The sequence below is a fragment of the Puma concolor genome, chromosome B1 (genome assembly GCF_028749965.1).
Source record: "Puma concolor isolate L17-30 chromosome B1, mPumCon1.1.hap2, whole genome shotgun sequence".
Classification (NCBI taxonomy): Eukaryota; Metazoa; Chordata; class Mammalia; order Carnivora; family Felidae; genus Puma; species Puma concolor.
Genome location: NC_141670.1, coordinates 129728904 through 129744371, shown reverse-complemented (window position 1 = coordinate 129744371; position 15468 = coordinate 129728904). Strand labels below are relative to the sequence as shown.

General features: G+C 33.8%; 1 protein-coding gene and 1 long non-coding RNA gene across 3 annotated transcripts in view; one reads left to right on the top strand and one right to left on the bottom strand.

Moving 5' to 3' along the window:
- The window catches only part of GRID2 (glutamate ionotropic receptor delta type subunit 2), a 1503942-nt gene that overhangs the window by 567510 nt on the left and 920964 nt on the right, over positions 1–15468 (top strand). The window lies entirely within an intron of this gene.
- LOC147581879 (uncharacterized) overlaps positions 6265–15468 on the bottom strand; it is a 63095-nt gene continuing 53891 nt past the window's right edge. Inside the window, exon 3 of the long non-coding RNA XR_015250348.1 lies at positions 6265–6343. This is a non-coding gene — a long non-coding RNA (uncharacterized LOC147581879). The remainder of the gene's footprint in view (positions 6344–15468) is intronic.

Below are 15468 nucleotides of genomic sequence, written 5' to 3'. Positions count from 1 at the left end.
GGAAAAAAGACAATAAATAGACATTGTACCTACCTAACAATTTTGCTAAGGGCCATTTTCTCCTTGTTAATATCAATTTATTTTCTACAATACAGTGCTTTACCAGGATATTGGTCCATGTATAGAATTTTAAATGTGGTTTAATTTTATTTCCTATTTTGTACTTAGAGCTTGGATTAAAGTTTTAGATTATGATTTGTGAAAGTACTTAGAAGCCAGAAATAAAGCAGTTTTACTGTTGCAATGATAGATTTGATGGCATTTCAAAGTAAATGTTGCCTATAAAGACAGTGAGAGTGGGCAAAATCTGGGAGATCAGCTATAAACTATCAGCAATTTTTCACCTTTTCTCCCCAAATTCGTCGATGAACTGATAAATTCTAAAAATTCCAGTTAAAGACTTGAACGTGTGTGGAAATTGATTAGTTCACTTACCCATGTGTTATTCATTCATCTGTCAATAATTATGTAATTTCCAAGAGGGTATGGACATCATTTTGTCCCTATTTCTTCCTATTTTGACTGCTATTTCCTTTTAGCCTTATATAGTACCTAGGAATTAGTTGATAATATTAAATATTTAACAAATGAAAAACAATAACCATGAATAAAATTTTTTCTTATGTTCAATATATCAGAAAATGTGCAAAGTATAATGACTTCATTGTACATGTACAAAGTACATGACTTCATTTTTTTACTCTTCATATTTATTTAATTTTTTAATTTTATTAATTTTTCAATTTTAATTCCAGTATAGTTAACATACAGTGTTATATTGGTTTCAGGTATACAATGGAGTGATTCAACAATTCTATACATTGCTCAGTGCTCATCATGATTAATTTCTACAGTGACTTCTTTAAAAAGCTACTGGTCTAGGAAAATGTGTCAGGCAAGGAGTAGATGAGGAATGCAGGCATTTAAAGAAATAAATTGTTGTTTACTGTAGAGTTAATTAATTTATGAGAGTAGCAAGCATTTTAAGTCTAAGTAAATATATGTTTTCTTACTTATCGCTCCTATTTCAAGCCAAAAAAAAAAAAAAAGCCTAGATTATGAAAAATAGACCCTACCCAATTTTAATTGAGCAGGGTTTATCATTACTATCCACCACTGTATTCATTTTCTGTTTCTGATAACAAATTCTGGTTACAAATATAACAGCTTAAAACAACACCCATGTATTAGTTCATAGTTCTGTATTTCAACCTCATACAGAGAGTAACTGGGTTCTCTGTTCAGGGTATCAAAAAGCCAAAATCGAAGTGTCAGTCAGGCTGAGTTCTTGTCTGCAGAACTTCTATAGACTTCTAAGTTCATTCTTGTTATTGAGAAAATTCAGTTCCTTGTGGTTATAGAACTGGGGTTACTGCTTGCTCACTGTCTGCTGGAAGCCACTCAGCTCGTAGAGCCCATCCACATTCCTTGAATTGTGGTCCTTCCATTTTGAAACAAACAACAGTGTGTCACAGAATCCTAGACTTCTTTTGTGACAAACTGGAAATAAACAAACAAAAAGCAAAAACAACACTCTGCTCTTTAAAGGTTTTTATCATTGCATCAGGCCCATCCAGATAATCTTTTTATTCATTTTAAGTCAGTTTTGTCATATAACCTAACCCAAGCACAGGAGTAAAATCTGCCAAGTACACAGTCCCGTGGATTGATTAAGCAGGTCATGTGCACTAGGAGGAAGGAAACTTGGGGAGCCATTTTGGAATTCTATCTACCAAACCAGTCTTCCTTTTTTTCTAACATTTTTTTCTCATTTGTGCTCATTGATCAATATACTGGTTAAAAAAACCTTTTTAATTTTTTTTTTTTTTTTAATTTTTGAAACACAGAGAGAAATAGACAGAGTGAGGGCAGGGGTAGGGCAGAGAGAGAAGGAGTCCAAAGCAGACCCCAGGCTCTGAGCTGTCAGCACAGAGCCCGATGCAAGGCTCCAACCCACGAGACATGAGATCATGACCTGAGCCAAAGTCAGACGCTTAACTGACTAAGCCACCTAGGTGCCCCGACCACTAGCTTAGGTTAGTCATAGTTGTCATAGTACCTAGTAAGGTCTTAATCTAAATAATGGCTATCTTTATTGTCATTGCTTTAAGTTTTTGTCTTCCTTTTTAAACTGTAAGCATCTCCTGGCTTCATTACAACTCCATGTTGACAGTATTCCTGGCACTTAATCCTTCCCTAACTACACAAAATATATGCTCAACAAATAATGTATTATAGGAGGAAATGAAAGCAAACACTAGAGAAATCATATTATATAAGAGGCTTCTAATCAGCCTACTCTCATCCTTGTTCTGATTCTTCATGTATCAAGCCAAATGTTACCTTTCCAGCTTATTGCAACATTGCAGATGGCCTCCCCAATTACTTCCAGCGTCATCAAGCTCTTTATTTACTTCCCATCTCATCATTTTCTGTAGTGATGTTTTTTGCATATTTATTTACTTATGTGCTGTCTGACTCCTACTAGGATATAAGGTCCTACCAGATGGGTACTTTTTATATTTTTCCTATTGTGTCTCTAGAGTTAAACTAATCCCTGGTCCATAATAAGTATTCAATAAATACTAAAAGAATGACTTATAGACTGGCAGAACTGTCCTACAGGGCTTGGGTGCAATTTTTCTTTGCCCAATTGGTAACCTGAGCATTTAAATCTTTCAAAATGCATTGCAGAAGTTTTCCAACATTTTTGACAATAATTTCAATCATAGCAAAACTATAATCTGCAATCTCCACTCTAATTACACAGTACATTTACTTCATACTTTGTTCCCCCCCAAAATCAGGAGTGTATTGTGCAAATTAATTAACAAATGTAAGACATCTATGGGGAAAATTAATTAAGGATTTAAAAAAGTATTCTAGTAACAGCTGTGCTCAAAAAGTTGGGGCGGAGGTAATTTTTACACCAAGAATTTCATATAAAAAATTCTATTATTATTCTATTTTTTATTAGCATAAATGCTAATTCATGACATCAGTATCCTTCTGTACAATTCTTTTGGACATAATCAGTTACACAAAGTGCACTGGTCCTTGTGTTTGACCTTTAATAGTTGTGTTGTGACGTGAAACATATTAGTCAGCATCTCCCTCTGTTCTTCCTTATGATGTGCTAGAAATCCACTGTAAAAGCAGTATGACATGAATTACTATTTGTAAAGCATTTTGAGCTTCCCAGAGCTTCCTGTGCCGTCACCAATTATAACTCCAGGCATGTTCTCCTATTTCCATTGTCAGATGGAAAGTGACAGTTTCTGCTACGTTGCAGCTTGATAAACTGTCTCCTAGAAAACACCTTAATCAGCATAAATTCAGGTTGTTGTGGGTTCATTTTTTATAAGCTAAATGTCCTGATGTAATTTTAGGTATCCTAAAATGTAATTATTTAGATAGAAACTTCAAGTAAATAAATCCTTGATTCATTTTCTTTTAAATCCTGAAAACTCAGTGCCCTAAATGCTGCTTTGGTAGAAAAATCATTGACAGCTGCAGACTCCTGCCACTTGAGACAGATTGAGAAGTGCACAACAATTTTTTAAAAAATCTCCATTCGTTATTTACCAGTAATTACCTTCTACTGGCTCTTCTGTCAATACTTACCCATTTTGTCTCTCAAATTAACTGATTAATGCTAAGTAACTTTTTAAGGGTTTTGCTTAAAATAGTAAATCTTAGATACTCTCTTGGAAATATGTATTATTCAGTATCTTAGAGTTTTCCTGTCTTATGAAAAATAGCTGAAATTTCATTTATCTCTTGATGTGGACCTTTATTTTCTGCCAACATGTGCATTTCTATATTTTTCCTCCACCCTCATCATTTACTCATGCTGAGATCATTGTCTTTTAAACTTCACTCTTTCAAGAATGTTCTTGCACTGTCCCTTTTGAGCCTTCTCTCTACATTCAACTATATTCTACTACAGTCCCTGTGAATTTTAAGAATAATCACTTTTCACACATCTGCCTAATCCAGCAGCCTGTGAAAATCCCTGTCCTTCTCCTTCAGTTTATCAATTAACGCACTTAGAATGACCAAACTAGACCTCAATAAGTGATAACAGAAATTGTGCCAACCAAGATTAAATCACAACAGCCTTCTCTGCTAAACCTCACTCTTTAGCCCTTATTCTGAATTCCACATTAGCTTTTAACCAATAGAGTGGGCCCTTGGTTGAGAGCCTATCTTTATATGGAGTATATAGTGGATATTTTCACTTTCACCATTGTAACTTTGCTAGGAAAAACATGTCTTCATTTGATGGCTTTGATGATGTGTTGAGAAGTGTAGGTGGAAATTCAATGTTAAAGGACTTTAGAGTGGATGTTTCTAATGGATTTGCTATTGTTAGGTCAGCATGGAAGGAAGACTTTTGAAGTCAGTCAGCATAGCTAGGATACTCTGAAATCATTACACTCTGGACATAATGTAACAAAGATCTTTGACCTTCATTGTAGTAGAAAGGATTCCTCTTCTCTCAGCTCCATAAGCTTATTAGTAAAGTCTCAGTCTGTCAGTTCAAATGATAAGAGAACATATATAAGATGGTTAGTATAAGGCTAGTATATACTTGTTTCTGAGATCTTAGCCATTAATAAGACAAATAATGTTGACCAGTTGTTTCACCTTTCCATTCACAAATTATTTAAATTCAAAAATAAAATATCAGACTACCAGTATTTTACAGCAACAGTCATAACTGCCTTTTGACATAAACCTAGTTTGACTCTGAGCCAAGCAAAAGAACAACACATTTAAGATATTTTTTTAAAAGTCTGGTAAAAGAAATTTGTGTTGTTGACCAAAACTTCTTGGTAACTTCCCATGGGAAAATAAGTTCTTTTGGAGGACAGTGCTGAATAGCTTGGCATATGCTGACACTTTGTTACAGTCTTTTCAATAGCAGAATCATTTCCAGGCCACCAGACACAGTGAATAATTCCTGAATGTGCTACATGTGGTGTGGCCAAGATGACAGTACTGCCATCTGGAACAATAACAAAATTTCCTCAAAACAGACATCCTTTATGGACAGATAACTCATGCAGATCATGTGTCAAGGGCTTGATTTCTTCAGACATTTCCCCACTGGACTTTGCAGTCACAAGCAGAAGCACATTCATAGCAATGACATATTATTACAAATAAGAAATACATAAACCATACTCGATTGATTTTTAAAAAAATATTTATAGATATTAGACAAGGTATAGTATCCACTGGTATTTAGGAACAGGTACTCCATCAAATGTAAAGAGATCACACTGTTATTTGGCACAGAAAAAAAGAAAGTTCACCAGTGACGAGGGCACCACAGGACACTGAGAAGATAATAGTAATAACCTGAAGCAACTAAGAAATCTTACCTCAACCTATACCACCAAACATGAATGCAGCGGCTCATCACAATATCTCAGTTTAATTCCACTTCAACAGCATTGTTTTATTGTCTAACTGGTTTAGCTCCCTTCCGGGAACCCCCATGTTTATTTGATATCCCCCAATTGATTTTTCTTTCATGTTCTCTTTATTAATCAATTCATTATTCAGTGGTTTTCAAGCATTTTACTAACTTAACAACATTTTCTTTGTATTAAATCAATGTAGAAGGATTAAACTATATAAAATATCTGATTGATTAAATCAAGAATGAGATGCATGCTTTCCTGACAGGTTGGATGGTTCTGTAGTCCCTGAAATTATATCCATAGCATCCTATGGCTCCATCTGGTTCTTTTTAAGAAGTTCTGCCCTTGCTGTGATATTTATGTAGTCACTTCTTTTTCTCCAGTGTGAAAGAAACCCTGTCACAATCTTTAACTTCCCAGATAATGTTCTGATGGTCCGACATATGGATGTTTTGGACTAGGCTATTGACGTAATAGAACACAAAGTTTGTTTACCATTCGTAAGTAAAATAAACAAAAATTCAGATTAAAGAAAATATACGGAAGATTACAGGAAGGAAGAGTGTGAAATTTAATTATACCCTTCCAGTTGTCAATAAGTATCTTTGGCTGTGTAACTTGCCCAGTTCATAAATATATGTGTGAAATATTGCCTTTAGACATACATGTCTGATTCTTGTATCAGATTCCCTTTTACAAAAGTGACCTGTAAAATTTTGTCTAGATAGAATATGTTGTGTCTCTGTTGAGTCTACAGTTGTATTCTTTGGCCTACTTGATATACAGAACAAAAATAGGATGCTGTATGTTTTTCTGGCTATTGGAAACTTACCTTGAGAGCGTTTTTGTGGTTCAGTGATTGTGCTGCACATTCAACCCACAATTCCCTGTTCCCAGAGGCCAATAGCACACTGATAATGAAGAATTGGATATAAAGAAAATTATGAAAAAGTTCTAAACAGAATTCCATTTGTACTAAACACATTATATATTAGCATAAAAATGATATATAATGAAAGTAATGATATTAAGATAAATTTTCACTTACTAAAAATTTATAATATACTATTTGCTCTTTACTTCAATAACAAGTTATATTATACAACATCAACTTAAACATATGATAATGTATTATAGTCTTATAAAATAATAATCATTTTATTATATTTGCTTTGATAATGTGCAATAAATATTTACTTAATAAGCCCAGTTTTTTAGTAATGCAGATTGATAGAAAACACATGACAAATAAATTGCCACTGAGTTTAACAAATTCTTTAGGAGTTAAGTTTATATCTGCTTTGGTATTAAAGAAATGACACATTATTCATTGAATTTATTATAAAATCCATGCTCATTACCGTGGACCATAAGCCCAGTGTGATCTGGCTTCTTCCCAGATTCTAATTTCACCTCATAATTTTCTCACTTATTTGTCAGGCTCTAGCCATCCTAGCTATCTTTATATTTCTCCAAAAAGTAAAGCTGGCTCTTTTCCTCTTTTTAGATATAACCTCCTGCCTCAGATCTCCATATGGTAGGTCTCAAATTAAATTATTCCTTTGCCATTTCACCTTCACTGAAAAAACAGTAATATAGTCTCCCAGAACTCATTTTTATTTCACTCTTATCTTTTATTATTTTTAAAATGATTTTAGTTATTTATATATTTTCTTGTTTGTTGTCTTTTTCTTTCCTACTAGTACTATTGTGTAATTTGCACAAAGTTAAGGACCTTAAAATGTCACATGTAACTCTCTATTCCATATGCCAAGAACGGTATTTGGCAAAGAACAGACATTCAGTGTATATCTGTTGAATAAACTGAGTGAATAAACACATATTTGAGCCATAAACCATATGCCTTTTAAAGTCTAATTGTCAAAAAATAACAGTCCCAAAATATTCTTGCTTGAAAACATGCAATACGCACTGTGAGACTAACAAGACAATCTGCAAATATAAAAGGAAACAAACATCATTATCAAATACTAATGTTAATTTGTTACTTAAAAAGAAAAGGAACATGAAAAATCGCAAGTTTCAAACAATGCTAATAGTAAATTGATAAAAATTGATAATAAATGTAAGTTTTTATCCATCCACAGAATCAAAGACAAGACCAAAATTTGAGTAATACTGCACTTGTGATGAGGGGGTTGGGAGTAGGGGTGAAATATTGTGAGGAAATGTTGTCAGAGCTTCAGTAGGGTTTCATAGCTCATCATCAGTTGAGTTGCTTGATACGGACTTGATGATACGTCACTTGATAGATGTACTTGTTTGAGACGTCCCTCGATACAGACATGGATGGCCTTACTTGTTGCCTGCCTGACACAGTCTTACCCACCAACCAGTTGCTTCTTTCTTGATTATCCTTACATCACTTCATACAACCTTTAGCTATCTGCATATTACATTTAGTATATTTGTTTACATATCATCCTCTCCCCTTCCATTGGAATCTGTAGAAAGGTAAACATTTATTTTACATATTCAATGTCTTGCTTCAAGCCTAGGAAATAAGTGTGCACTGGGTGTCAGTGGACTGAGTACTTAATGTTTTTGTGAAAGACATTTTAAGAACCAAACGGCGTAGGAAATCCTTGATGTTTTCCTTTCTTTGACAATTAAGTCACATAACTGTCTTCCATATTTTATGTTACCATATCATGTCTACATGTAGAGATTGTTTTCAAAAATCTATAATTAACGGCTTATTCAAGTGACCTTTACTTCATGGTATCATGTGTTCCCTCATTGTTTGTGTAGATATTTCTTGATGTCAGAGAAGCAGCACAAATGACTTTTGATTATATTTTAAGAAATTTTAGATTATTATATTTCTTTCCTTAAATAGAAAATGTGTCATGAGTAGTTACATTTTTGATAAAGGACTGAACTCAAATGGTTTAGCCTTCTGTGTCTTGTAACCAATTCTTCAGAGTAATAACTGTTCTAAGTGGTAGAATGGTTTATCAGTGCAACGTCACTGATGAAAAATGCTGTTGATTATCCTTGTCTGCAATTAATTAAATGCTTTCTTCACAAGAGTCAGAGAAGAAAGCTCAAGTGAAACACATCATATGTCAGCAAGAACAGTGTGCTTTGTTGCCACGTCCACAGACAGTATTATAATTATCAGCAGTGAAGGTTGTGGAGTCCCGCACATTGAAAAATAATAAAAAAGGGTCTGATACTAATTCCTGTTGGTCAGAAATGGGAATCATGGACATACATTTGAACAAGTGATTCTGGAACTCCTGAATGTGGAGAGGATAATTTTAATTGAATTAGTTTTTGAATTTCACACCTTTAGAGAAGAACAATAGTTAATATCTTGGTAAAAGGCTAAATGAAGTTCTTAATGCTCTACCATTCAATAGAACTTCCAAATTTTCCATCATCTAGAATCTTGGGTTTCTGTCCTACTTGATTTTTTTATTGTCCTGCTTGTTGAAGTTCCATTTGTACAAAATCAATTACATTTTTTGCTAGATATGTGCAGGAAGTCCAGAAAAGTGTTTAGAGTATCATACAAAATATACAGGCCATAAAATGTTAATCATGAGAATGATTTAACAGATAAGGAAATTGCAACTCAAAGTGATTCTCAAAATTCACTGCACATCAGAGTTCTGAGCCCCATTCCTGCAGTTGGTTGAGAAGCCTGGGGTTTGTACCAGGCTGATATAGATGATGGGTAGGTGATAGTGAGAGTTGTTTTTGTTTGTTTGTTTTTGTTATTTTTTAATGCACAGAATACAGCTGTTTCCTAAACCAGTGTATTTATATTACTGCATAAATTTTTAATACATTAAGACAATTTATAATTTGAGAGCGCCACAATTTCTTTCAGTAGAGGTATTGTAAAACAATGTTAATTTTGAATCATGGGGTTTAGATATATGGAACTTTTATAAGGCAAATTATTTGAAAAAAAAAAAATGCTCCTGTCCACCCTTACACACCATTGCCACAACAGACCTACGGATTATTAAGCCAGTTAGGAATTGGTTTCCTGCCAGCTGCAGTCATTAAAGAATTTGAGGGGTGCCTGGGTGGCGCAGTCGGTTAAGCGTCCGATTTCAGCCAGGTCACGATCTCGCGGTCCGTGAGTTCGAGCCCCGCGTCGGGCTCTGGGCTGATGGCTCAGAGCCTGGAGCCTGTTTCCGATTCTGTGTCTCCCTCTCTCTCTGCCCCTCCCCCGTTCATGCTCTGTCTCTGTCTGTCCCAAAAATAAATAAACGTTGAAAAAAAAAATTTAAAAAAAATAAAAAATAAAAAAAGAATTTGGTTATTTTGCTCCTACAATTATAAATTTATTTATTACAAAACACTTATTCTCTAAGGATTTCATTCTTCTGCCAGTTTAAAATTCCAGTAAAATAGATGAGTAGAAGACTAAAATAGAAACAACTAGGCTATTCTTTCTCCTCTAAAACATCAAGGGCAATCACTTTGTTGATATAATTTGTGACTAGTTTCTAAAATCTGTCATCTTTGCAGTAGTTTGTATTTTATCTTTTGATAAATTATGTTTGACAAGTAGGTGAAAAAGCAGAGAAACGCTACATTTTATGGTGTGTGTGCTTGTGTGTGTGTGTGTGTGTGTGTGTGTGTGTGTGTGTAATGTATTTTAGAAAAGTATTTTACAGTGAAGACTGCTGAAGCATTCTATTAATTTTATGAACTAACTTCTAAAGAATATGTCAAAAATAGATTGTCAGGTACATCTTAGCATTTGTGAAGAGTAATGTTGCTAGAATATCTTTCTTTTTATATTCTTAAAAGATATGTCAAAAATGTCTTTTTCAAATATGGAAATGTAAATCATGGATTCCAAAGTATTTTACTTTTCTCTGGGACTCTATATGACATCCAAACTAAATGTTAGGATGATAGGTATGCACAGTTTTTGGTGGCCTCTGAAGAAAATGAAATTATTTTTAAATTTTATGTAAGTACAAGAGCAATAAGTGTGGGTTTTGTTCTCTCTCTCTCTTCCTGTGTATATGTGTGTATGTGTGTGTTTATGTGTGTGCAGGGGAGAGTTTTTTGTCTGACATATTAAAAACATTAGATTACATCATACTTACAGTAATTACAGTTTACTGGTGACACTGTCATTAGCAGAGCAATCCTTATGTCTAATTTATAGCAAGGTCACAAGTGATTAAATCAAGACAAATTTGATCATTGAGTGTAATCATGATGAAATGTATTGGTACTCAAGACAACCTCTTGGCAGCCATTATACACAAGGCTGTATCTAATACATATATAGTTTAGGTAAAAAAAATATCATGAGATTTTGGCTTAAACGGGTGCTCAATAGAGGCATCTAGGTGGCTTAGTCAATTAAGCGTCTGACACTTGATTTTGGCTCAGGTCATGATTTCACGCTTTGTGGGATTGAGCCCCTGAGCTGACAGCATGGAGCCTGCTTGGAATTCTATTTCTTTGTCTGCCCCTCCCCCGCCCCGTCTGTCTGTCTTTCTGTCTGTCTCTCTCTCTCTCAAAATAAATAAGTAAACAATAAAAAAAATAAACAGATGCAAAAACTAGTTGAAGTTCTCTGTTAGAAATGCCCAACTGGTAGTTTGAGTGACTCATGTATGCCTTCAGTATGAAAAGGCAGAGACCCAGCCCATCTTTGTGTGCTTAGTGTACAAAACATGACGGGCCTAAAATATTTACTTGTAAATGAATAGAGGGAGGAATGAATGCATGAAAACTGAGGTACCCCAATTTAAAGGCTTGATATTCTGACAGTTTGTGACTTCCTCTTGTGTCACTGCCCATATCAACCACACTCCAGTCATACTGGTAGCTTTTCTTTTCTTGTATATTATAAGCTCCTGCTCACCTTTTATATGTCCCTTTTTCTCTCCCTCTAATCCTATTCCCCTAGATACTCAAAACATCATTGTTTGTCATTAAGTGTCTCCTGTCCAAAGAGGCCTTCCAGGCCACTCTGATTTCAACTATCATCTGAAATGTGTGTGCATTATATATGTATGTGTATGATATTGTTTACTATTAAGTATATATACCTATGATAGCAAGTTGATTATCTTCCATTTGACTTGTGCCCAAACTCCTTGAGAGCAGAAACCTTGTATCACACTCACTCTGCATGTAGAATAGCTTTGGCTTATGGTATGTTGGTGCTTTATAAGAATGTAGTGAATGAATGAATGCTATGAAAGTATTTCATAATTTCCTCCTTTAGTGCATCCAATAAATTACTCCTACAGAGGAAAATTAAACATTATAATATGAATTAGATATATATTGTAGTTTATTATTTTTAATAAAGAAGAAACAGTTAACAGATGGTTTTAAAAAGCATTAACAGAGAGCGTTCACTTTTAAAATTATATTTCATCTTTAATAGCAGGGAAATAATTGAAGTCTTTTAAGGCTTGGAAACTGTTGTATATATTATATATTATGAAAAGGAATAAAAATAGCATCACCGTGGAGCAGCAGAAGGTAATCTGTGGATTTTACAGCTTAAAATAGGGTGCCTAAATATATGTGGCAAAAGGTGTTTGTGTGTAATTGTGCTTAGTTTATCACTTTAAATTGTGACCGTAAATAATAAAATGAGAGGACAAACTTGTGATAACATCAACCTCTAATAATTCTAGGACCTTTTGTCCTATTTAAAAGTGCTAAATAAAAAAAAAAAATTAAACAATTTTTTCCCAGTAAGAAGTAGATATGGATTTTCTCCCCCCTCCACCCCACTACTTCTCTCTCTCCCCCACCCCTCTTTCTCCCCCACCCTCTCTCTCTCCCCAACCCTCTCTCTCTCCCCAACCCTCTCTCTTTCCCCCACCCCCTCTCTCTCCTTTAAACTTTCCTGCAGCATTAGGTGAACAGACCTTGGTAAATAAATAGAAATAAAAACTTTATGCCCTGGAGTTTTGACGTTCAATTTCTCATCATGTCTTAATGATTAACTTGTTACTTAACCTTCAGACCTCAGGGTGTTTTTTTTGTTCGTTTCGTTTTTTTTTTTTTTAATGTGTAAAATAAGAGGCTTGACCTAGCTGATTTCTAATAGGATAAGATCTTATGATTCTATTAAATAGATTGCTCTTACTCATTAAAATTCATTTTAAGTTGGTTTTTAGAAATTTCAAAACCTGTTCTAGTACTTAATTTCTGTCAACTGTACCCCTGGGCTTTTTGGTTTTTATGTGAATGTAGAGTGTGACACACCCCCCCCCCCCCAATGAATCAAAGGAGCAAGCTGTATAGCCTGGAGAACTGATATAAGAAGCCAACATTTAGAGATTTTGATGATTTATGCTGCACTTTGCATACTGGAAAATATGGAAGTTTTTTTTTTTTTTTTTAATTAAACTTTGTAAGGAAGTAAGTTTAAGGTTTCATAGTCTGATGGCTTAGAGAAACACTGCAACAAAACCTACAAAAGTGGTCCTGGTTTCATACAGTAAAAGACTTGGGAATAATATTGCTTCTTTTCTTTGGATAAAATGGTGGCTTATTCTACATGCAAAATTCATTTGACCTCCATGAAGGACTCTTTAGGGTTTCTCTATTGTTTCAGAGAAAGAGGATAAGTTCTATTAATTTAATTTGTAGTGCAATTTGTATACAAAAAAATCCACAAAACTGCAAAATATCCAATGTCAGGTATGTGTGTGTGTGTGTGTTAAATTTTGCACTTCGTGAGAAAGCAAGATACTGAAAATTGAGCCCAAAGGAAGTTTTACTTGTATTAACTTACTTTTCAATAGAGAAATTACATATGAGCCTTTACCATAATTATGTTGAATGAATACTTTTTAGTATGAAATAAAAGTGTATGTCAAACTCCAATATTACTTTCTCTTATTGGTATTAATTTATGAATATATATTTTTAATTTATGAATATATTTAGGAACAAAAATATGTATACAAGTCTTTTTGTTTGTTTAAATATAATAACCAAGAAGACCTAAAAATGGAATTTTAGCAAATTAATAAAAATTTAGATCTCGTCTTAAAAAAAAAACTAACAATATGAATGAAACAAAAAGTAGATTTTTATATGGGATTCTGCACAAATGAGGAAATGAAACCATAATTTCAGGGTTTGTTTTTCTGTGGTAAAGAGAAGCATTTTCTTAAATTCTGTAAAAATTAGAATTGTGGAATTTCATGATAGAAACAGAGTTTGAAAATCTATTCGTACTGCATCAAAACAGTGAATATAGTATTATAAAAGTATTGGATATACACAAAAATAAAGAAAAGAAGTTGGGATATGATAGAGCTCAAATTTCATACAGTGAAATTTTGTTTGGATTTGTCTGATTTTGCTCCTTTCAGTCATGTATTCTGGATTGTTTTTATTATTTTGTTTATTTATAATAATAATAATAATAATAATAATAATAATAATAAATACAAAACCATTTAGATTTTCAGTTTATTAAACTCTTCAATACTAATACAGTTTTCACAGACTCAATGAGGAAGGCAGAACAGACTTTATTTATTTTAAGGATGAAGGAACTGAAACTTAGCAAAACCAGCTATCTTAGGGAAGCTAGTAAATTGAAATGCCAGGATTCAGCCCACCTGTTTCATTCCCAGTCCATTCTTTTACATAATCAGAATTCTATACATTAAAAAAAATAATAAATTTTATATTAAGTATTAAAACTGAATTTGAATTCTAATTTTATTTTAGGTTATGCTCTGCATTCAATTCTTAATTTGTATCTCTAGGGTTATGTTAGATAAATAAAAGGTAGGGATATGGATGTTTCCATTGCCAGATACCTTATTTCTATAGGTAGAATTACTTCTGATTTCCTACCAATGCAAGAGAGGTATAGAGAAAATTATTGTGAATTAGATACTGATTTAACTGGTAATTCTTTTTCTTAAATTCACCTGCCCCCAAACTTCTACTTCCCACTATTTCTCTTACATTCAAGAATTGGAAAGAACAGGGATTGATGAAATGGAGGGATCATTCTCAACCGCGAATCTTCAATCTTCCAGTGTCCAGATTTCCTGCCTCATCTGTCAGTTACAAAATTTGGCACTTTGGTGGCATCTGTGATTTAGTTGCCTTATTTGTTATGGCTTCTGATGTTGCAGTGTCTCCCAGTTAGACTGTAACCTCTTCATGAACATAATTAGGTTGAGGGAATTTCCTTAGTATTAAGCAGAAGATAAGTATTCAAAAGAAACTTGTAGGTTAAATTAACTAGACTAAAATGAAATGGTTAAGATACTTTCTGGCTTATTAGTCTGCAGTTCATTTGAAAGCGAATATAACATCCTTTATGTTTTTAAATGTGTATCATACCTCCATTTCATTGATAGTAAAAAATAGTAAAAATAAAATAGTACAAATCAGGTTCAGTATAAATTTTATAACACCATTTTAAATATCTAAAATTTATTGTTCCTTTTATACTTTGCATTAATTTTGAAGCAGATTTGAATACCAGAAAACATATAACAATCATGGCAGCATCTGTATGCGTGAATAAAGGGTAGAATTTAAACATAGCGGCTACAGATAAGGTGTCCCTTTTATCCCATATGGAAACATACGAGATCCTCTCCTGCACACCAAGAGGATTTGGGGGACTTGCCTGAGAAGCTGACTTGTATATGTAGAAAAATGTAATTAGAGTTATTTTCAGTTTTTTTTTTTTTTTAATTTTTTTAACCTTTATTTTTGAGACAGAGAGAGACAGAGCATGAACGGGGGAGGGTCAGAGAGAGGGAGACAAAGAATCTGAAGCAGGCTCCAGGCTCTGAGCTGTCAGCACAGAGCCTGACGCGGGGCTTGAACTCACGGAGTGCGAGATCACGACCTGAGCCGAAGTCCGACACTCAACCGATTGAGCCACCCAGGCGCCCCAGAGTTATTTTCAGTTTAATTACAGTGATACTCAGAGAATTCTATAACCTTTCAAATATTTTTCTTCTGAACATTAATTTATATATTTCAAACCTTTTTACTTTCTTTATTCAAAAACTTTCTGGTGGGG